The sequence below is a fragment of the Neopelma chrysocephalum genome, unplaced genomic scaffold (genome assembly GCF_003984885.1).
Source record: "Neopelma chrysocephalum unplaced genomic scaffold, ASM398488v2 Primary Assembly neopelma1_44, whole genome shotgun sequence".
In the NCBI taxonomy this organism is placed as follows: Eukaryota; Metazoa; Chordata; class Aves; order Passeriformes; family Pipridae; genus Neopelma; species Neopelma chrysocephalum.
Genome location: NW_020897703.1, coordinates 14,326,531 through 14,333,758, shown reverse-complemented (window position 1 = coordinate 14,333,758; position 7,228 = coordinate 14,326,531).

The following is a 7,228-nucleotide window of genomic DNA, read 5'->3' as shown; positions in this document are numbered from 1 at the left end:
GGGGCCGGGGCCGCGCCGCCCGGCACCACCCCGGCGTGCTGCCGTGCGAGGCCAGCCCAGCCCGCGGCCGCGGGGAGTGCGGGCGGCAGCCGAGGCGCTGGGCCGGCGCCTCACGGCGCGGTCCAGGTGAACGGTGTTTCGGCAGCATCTCCTCCGCGCGCTGTCAGGCGCCTGCCGCATCGCAGTGCTTTTCTTTTCCCGGACAGGATGGTGTGGCGGCGGAGAGTCGGGGGGACCTGGGAGAAGCTGATGTCCCGAGGGAGAGGGCTTTGCTCGCCAGCCTTCTAGAGCAGGAGCTCCCATCAGATGAACTGGAAGTCGGGCAGGAGCCATGTGCCAGGCCCACCACCACTCACTCGCCTCACCCACCCAGCTGGGCACCAACCCAGACCTGGGCATCTTTGGAAACGTTCCTCTCTGCCTTGAGTTTAGAGTCTAAAGTGAAAACTTAGCTGACTGTAAACACATTTTTCAGTTTTTCCTTCCTTAAAACTAACATAGTCATCACTGAGAATGTGAGATATATGGAAAGTCAGTTTTGGAACAAAACCTATTAATTTACCAGTGCAACTTAGGTATAACAATAACTTTTGATTATTTAAAAAAAATAACGGGTTGCAGATATATTGCATTTTGCATAGATGAAGAATATATTCATCAGTCAGGCCTTGGCACTCATTTTGTGGTTGCTGTGTGGAGACATCCTGGCCATCTACTAACCTACTTTCCCCTCTATTTGAGAATGACAGGAATAGATTACTAATGCTGGATTGCAGCTCTGTGCACAACACACATATTACTAATTCTGTCTCTTCTTTTTAAAGTGACATCTGTCAAATTATCTAAGATCTTCACCTCCCACAAGTATACAGCATAGCTGCAAGTTTCTTTGCAATTTGGTATTAAGTAAAAATTATTTTGTTTTCTTGCTAAACAAGTCTGTTCCAGGACATATATTTAGTAACAGCTATACATTTTTTTTGGCAGAGAGAAGTGATTTGATATTTCGACCAAGACTTGTTTTTAAAGACTTGATCTGAAAGAAAACTTCTCAGATTTTACCTAAGCAAATTGTACCAGGAAATTGCCAGTACATGGGCATAAAGTAAAACAGTGCTACTTCACTTTGACTGCAATATTAATGTTTAGCAGCTGGCATAGAATATTCTTGCAAGGTTAAAATCAAATTGACATACTCATAATCCCACAATCCATACAATAGCATAAGTGAGCATGCACCTCGTTTCCTCATGAGTATGTCTTGCTGCAGCATGCTGCTTTTAAAATCTGCCAAGTAAGAAGCAATAAGTTAAAGAAATATAGTCTCTTTGTTTATAACCATTTGCATCCACTTAATACAAACCCCTGCTATCCTTACAAAAACATACATAAGCAAGCATTCTTTCTGCCAGTTTTGCTTACAAACTGTTGCCTACAAGTCATTCCACCAATAGGGTTGAGACTTCCTGTTTAAATAAAGCATCAGTTGCTTTGATTAGGGGAACCAGGACATAAAGAAGATCCGATTCATTACTTCTTCTATCAGATGTGCAGTTTAAAAATGCTGAGGGGTCATATATTAACACTATAAATATTAATCAGATCTTTGCAATGTTGTAATGTGTTAGAAGACACCTCACCAAGGGACCAAGAGGAAGTAGCATGTACTGCAGGACTCCCCACAAGAGCACAGTACTTGCTGCAAAATACATGTTGGGACTACTTTTTGTAACATAGCAGAGCTGTATGTCTTGGTTTTGTGAGCTGTTGATGTAGATTGAAAGCAGAGTGTGAATTATACAGATCGTCTCCAGATGACACAACTGATATAACTTCAAAAATACATGGAGCTGGGTATATTTCCTCTCTGTAGTTCATAGAAAACCTACTTTCTTAGTGAGTTAGAACTGACACTGATTTATTTGGAAAGCCACATTGCTTCAGTGTTACCAATTTACTAGTATCACGGCAGAAGAGAACATCTTCAGTAAAAGCTTTCAGAAATTTCAAAAGACTTCCCTTATTAAATAGCATTATAAATGTACGTAATGCTTTTCTTTGAACGCCCTGTCTTTATTTTGCAATAAAACTTTATGGTCCAGTGGCCAAATAGATAGATGACCTTTCTCTCACAGTGGTGGGCAGTCAGTCAGTGTCACCTGCCCAAAGTGTTAAAAACTAAATCAAACTCAAATAGTACTTAGTAAGTATTACTCTTTAAAACATATATAATAAATATTAAATCTTTCTCTTTGCCTTCTAATTTTTAGGAACAGAATAGTCTGCTATCAAGGTTTCCTATGTAAACACTGCATACCATTGACATTAGGCATGACTTGAAGTAGTAGATATATAGATAATAAGGAAGTCCCCTTTCAGTGGGATTGCACTGGATAATAATGATGAAGGTGTCACACACCTACCTACATGGGAAAACTTCATTCCAGCTGAAGCCCCAGAAAGCTCATTTAGTTTTGCTAACTCCTAAGGAAGATGACCTCAAAATTCAGATCAGAATAGAGAGGAGTGAAATGCCTGTGTGCTCTTGTTCTCATAAGAAGGTGTCAACTGAAAGTTAGCAAGGTTTATTGCAGTAGTAACTCTCTAATTGAGGACAGTTGAGGAACAGAAAAGCACAATGAGTTTTCCTTATTCCAAAAATAAAAAAGCTAAGCAACAAAATTCCCCAAAATTAAAATTCCTAGAGCTTTCAACTTCGCCACTGGAATTATTTGTGCAAGAAACTTTTATCACAGTAAGTTCATAATCTCTAGGAAGTTAAGGGAAGTTAACTGGTGGATAGTGAAGGAAAGCATTTAAAGGAAGGAGTTGATGAATAGTGACAATAAGGAAGATTACAGCGGGAGTGAGTTTTTGGAGACATCTCCATGGTGTCTATAAAGATAACTGTGTGCTCAGGTGAGATGTCAGTTAGAAAACTTTTACATATATAATTTACAGAACAAAAACATAATTTCAAACATTACATGTAAAATCCAGAGTTTATCCCAGATGTTCTTGAGGAAGAATATGCTATGATTGTGGGACCAGAGACATTACAGTTTCTTCCCTATTCTGAGATCCTCACCTTCATTGCTTATAGGCACCAAATACATTTTGGTGTCCTTATGAAAGATATGTATCTAATAACATCAAATAATACATGTCCTTAATAACTGGGTATGTCTTACCTCTCTTTTTCCCACTAAAATCAATTTGCTATTAGCCGGCTTAGGTTTCATGTAAGCAGCAGATGCTGCAATACCGGGGCTCAGTGACTGACCGCATAAGGTAACTGATTATATGAATAACATATATTTACATTTGGGTTCTAAATAAGACCATTTTTTAATTATGTCAATAATTAGAAGGAAGGCCTCAAATTCACAAGATGATTGGAGGAATTAGAGGTAGAAGAGGAACTTGATTTAGCAGGCTTGTACTTTTAGGAATGAAAGTCAAGAGTTTCCAGAGTTATGATAAAGGACAATATCCTTGGAAAAGTACTAAACTATATGCTTCCAAACTTAAATCAGTCTCTATCAGCTAGAACCCAGGGAAATGTCAGGAATCAGAGATCGCTAGGGCTTTTGCTTCAGATGCTTTTGGCACCTCTTTTCTTCATTGACTACTTTTGATTAAGAGTTCTAAAATACGCCCAACAAGGGTATTACGTCTCCTCTTTTCACCTTTTCTTGGCCTTGGCACAAGACAGTTGAGCAACCCAGACTTGTTAGTATCCTTTTATTTAGCCTATCAATTATTTTTAATGCCAGTGTAACTGAGGGTTGGTTTGTTAAGAAGGCTTCAAATTCTTTGTTAGTTCCCTGTCATCCTAGCACTGGATAATAGACCTATAGCAGTATTTTCTTAAAGCATAAGCCCTTACAGTATGCCTCATTGTATATTTGCCAGTATATTTGCCAATATTTATGAATTTTATACATAAAAATATGTGTACACATACACTCAACTATCCCATATATAGAAAGACATACACATCCCCTATAACTATGCCAACACCAGCAGCCAATCTGATTTAACTAGCAGAGTAGAAAAATATTCTTATAACTAAATAGGCACACTGGTACAGCAGTTTGTATAGAAAATGCCTACATTATTTCATAATCAAAATGATGTATTGATGACATTTCTAGGTTAGATGGAATGCAGTATGCTGGGAAAACATAACTTGGGAGAAGAAAATACTGTTTTCTGTCTTGATGAATGCTGGAAGTTTGTGGCTCAAATTCCTCTGTCCTTCCTTCTCCTGACACAGGTGAGTACATGTATCAGACCAATGTGCTCCTGGCCACTCTGGGCTAAGATAATGACTAGAATCTTCCAGTCTGTGTTCTGTAGCTCAAGAAGATTCAAAATGCAGTTTTGACAGAACTACAAGGTAAAATGCCCAGTGACTGTGACAGGAAGTTCATTGCTGTGATAGAACACCATCTCAGATTGTAACAGCTTCTGCACCTAATTCTCACAATTATTTGTGAGCAAATAGGAATGTTGCAATTGTACAAACATTAATTTTCAAGTTTAGTTAAAGTTTTCTAAAACTGATTTAGCGCAGTAACATTTTTATAGGAAGAATTTATTTTGATCTTTATTAAATCAATTTTGACGCTCACTGAATTAGAGCTGTTTCCTTGAGCTATATACTGCACTACATGCTTTATAATTTTTTTAATATAGCACTTGCTATCAACTCTGAGTTGCAAGGTAACAAAAACATACATAAAATAATATAGTAGCAAAAATATCTTCCCTAAAATACCAGTATATCAAAATGCAGAGAAGGTAAAATGAAAACAATGGTATCACATTAAGCCTACATTTAAGAAATAGACACAAACACCATGTAAGCACAATCTAGTTTTATCATACATGTAATTGTCATAATCTAGTTTTATCATACATGTAATTGTCATAAACTGCATTTATTATGCCTTTGATACCATCACCATCCGTCAGATCCAGTGATCCACCTCTGCTATAATGATTTTTGCTCCAAATCTCCGAGAGGCCTGCAAACAGCTTCCCTTCAAACCAAACACAAAAATCAAATGGAATTTGTTTTTTGGGGTTTTTGCCATAGAAATATTCCTCTTGACTCCAGCTCTAGCTACTATGATTATTAGCTACATTCCAGTCAGAATCAAGGACAGTTTTACAATCCCTTCTCGTGTATGTCATTTTAATAAAAAATATTTGATTTTAAATATTCCCCGGTGAAAAAATTTTAAAAAAAACATCCTGATGGATGCTACATTCACTTTCTTTTTCCTCACCTGTTTTCATTTTATTATATTTCTTTTCTTCCCATGCTCCTTACAATCTTCTTGTCTTCTCTTCCCTGCAATTTTTTCCTACACACAGACTATTCTTTTTACAATGCTGCTCTCAGGTAAATAGGCCTCTCTTATCTGCCAGGCTTCCTCTCCATGTTTTTTTAAGCTCCTGCTTTTCCACACATCTTTCATACTTCTGTCTCACTCTTTACACCTTATATCTCCTTTCCTGAAGTATCTGTCTTGCCTGGAGCTTATTTTGTTGCCTTTGATTTTAAGCCATTAGAGACAGTCAGTGTTTGCAGAGAGCCATGTCTGTATGTGGTTTCTAATAGCAATGGGGCATGTCTTGATGCTTTTTTTTCAGGCAAAAGTCATACCAATTTAGCATTGTTGGTTTGCTTTTTTGGTAGTTGTTGAATAAGGCCTTCAAATTTTGGCCACAAAACATCAACAATAAGCCTGATAGATGATGAAATATTAGATATTAAAATAACAGTATTCTAATTTACAAATTCTCTGCCTCTGTTCCCTTCCAGCAGCTGGTCTGCTGCCCCATTCTGTGCTGGGAATAGGGGAGCTGCTTTGCTCCATCTGATCTGATAGCCACCCAGTTCAGACACACCTCCAAGAAAAAGGTAACAGCCCTGTAGTCAGCAGATTTGAAACAACCTTTCTTTCAGGGTACAGAGATTTTGGACAGTTGAGGAGATAGGAGATGAAAGGCTGTTTTGCATATTTAGCTCATCAGTTAATACTTCCTGATAAGACAAAGGTGGAAGATATAAATATAAAACTGATCACAAAACAATAAAATTAATGATGCCAAAGAAAGCATGGACTGACAGAAAGAGCATGGGCTTCCAAAAGCGGATTTTTGTTGGCTTAGGGAATGAATGGGTAGGTAGATATTTTGGAAGAAATTCATAAGGAAATGGGAGCATAGGAGAGCTGACAGTTACTGAAAGAAGTGTATTAAAGGCACAGCAGCAGACTACCATGACACAAAGTAAGCACTGCAAGAGAGCAGCAAAGCTTCATCAGGAGCTATTTGGTTAAGTGAAAATCAAGGACTGATGCAAAAAAGTGAACACAAGAACCAATGACTAAAAATGAGTTTAAAAGAATAGTATACTCACAGGGGGGAAAAATCATGAAGGCTAAGAGGCAAAATGAGTTAATCTAGGAAAGGACCTAAAAGCCAATAAAAGGTTACACACACACACACATACACAAAGTAATGCAGACAAAGGAAGGTTCAAAACCAGTATCTGACTGAAAGACAGGAAATAATGTGACACAGAGAAGACTGAAATATTCAATGCTCTTTTTTGCCTAACATAGCTACAAAATATCTTAGCATCTGACATGCAAAGCAATTTACTGAAGTCCAAGACGCACAGACCAGAAAAGGGAAGGAATGGGTTAAGCAATATTAAGAAATGCCAGTTTCCAATCCTGCTGACTTAAACATGTAGTTCAGAAAGCAGTGGATAAAGCTTGCCTCCCTGTAGCCTTATGTCTCCTGTTTGCATTAGCCCAGAGCAAAAAGTCTGACTGAAATTTATGGCTGGAATATTCATAACACTCTTCTGTGAGTTTTCCAGTGCCTGATATCAGGGTTTCATTTACACTGAGTTCCTTGTTGCCATGGAAGACTGTCTATTTACCTGATTATTTTCACAAGATCTATAGAAATGTAGAACCTTTGAGACCACCCCTACCCAGTCCAGTTCAGTTGGAGAGTGAACAGCAAGTTCAAAAGGCATGGTGTGGTGTGACTGGTCATATGTGTGATCATATAAAATGTGTTCCCATAGGAAAATCTGCTAAAAATTACCCCAGAGCACTTAAAATATAAAATAATCTCTGCATGACGATGCGGGGGGAAGGGAGGTTGTGGTGGGTTTTTTTGTTTTGGTTTGGGGTTT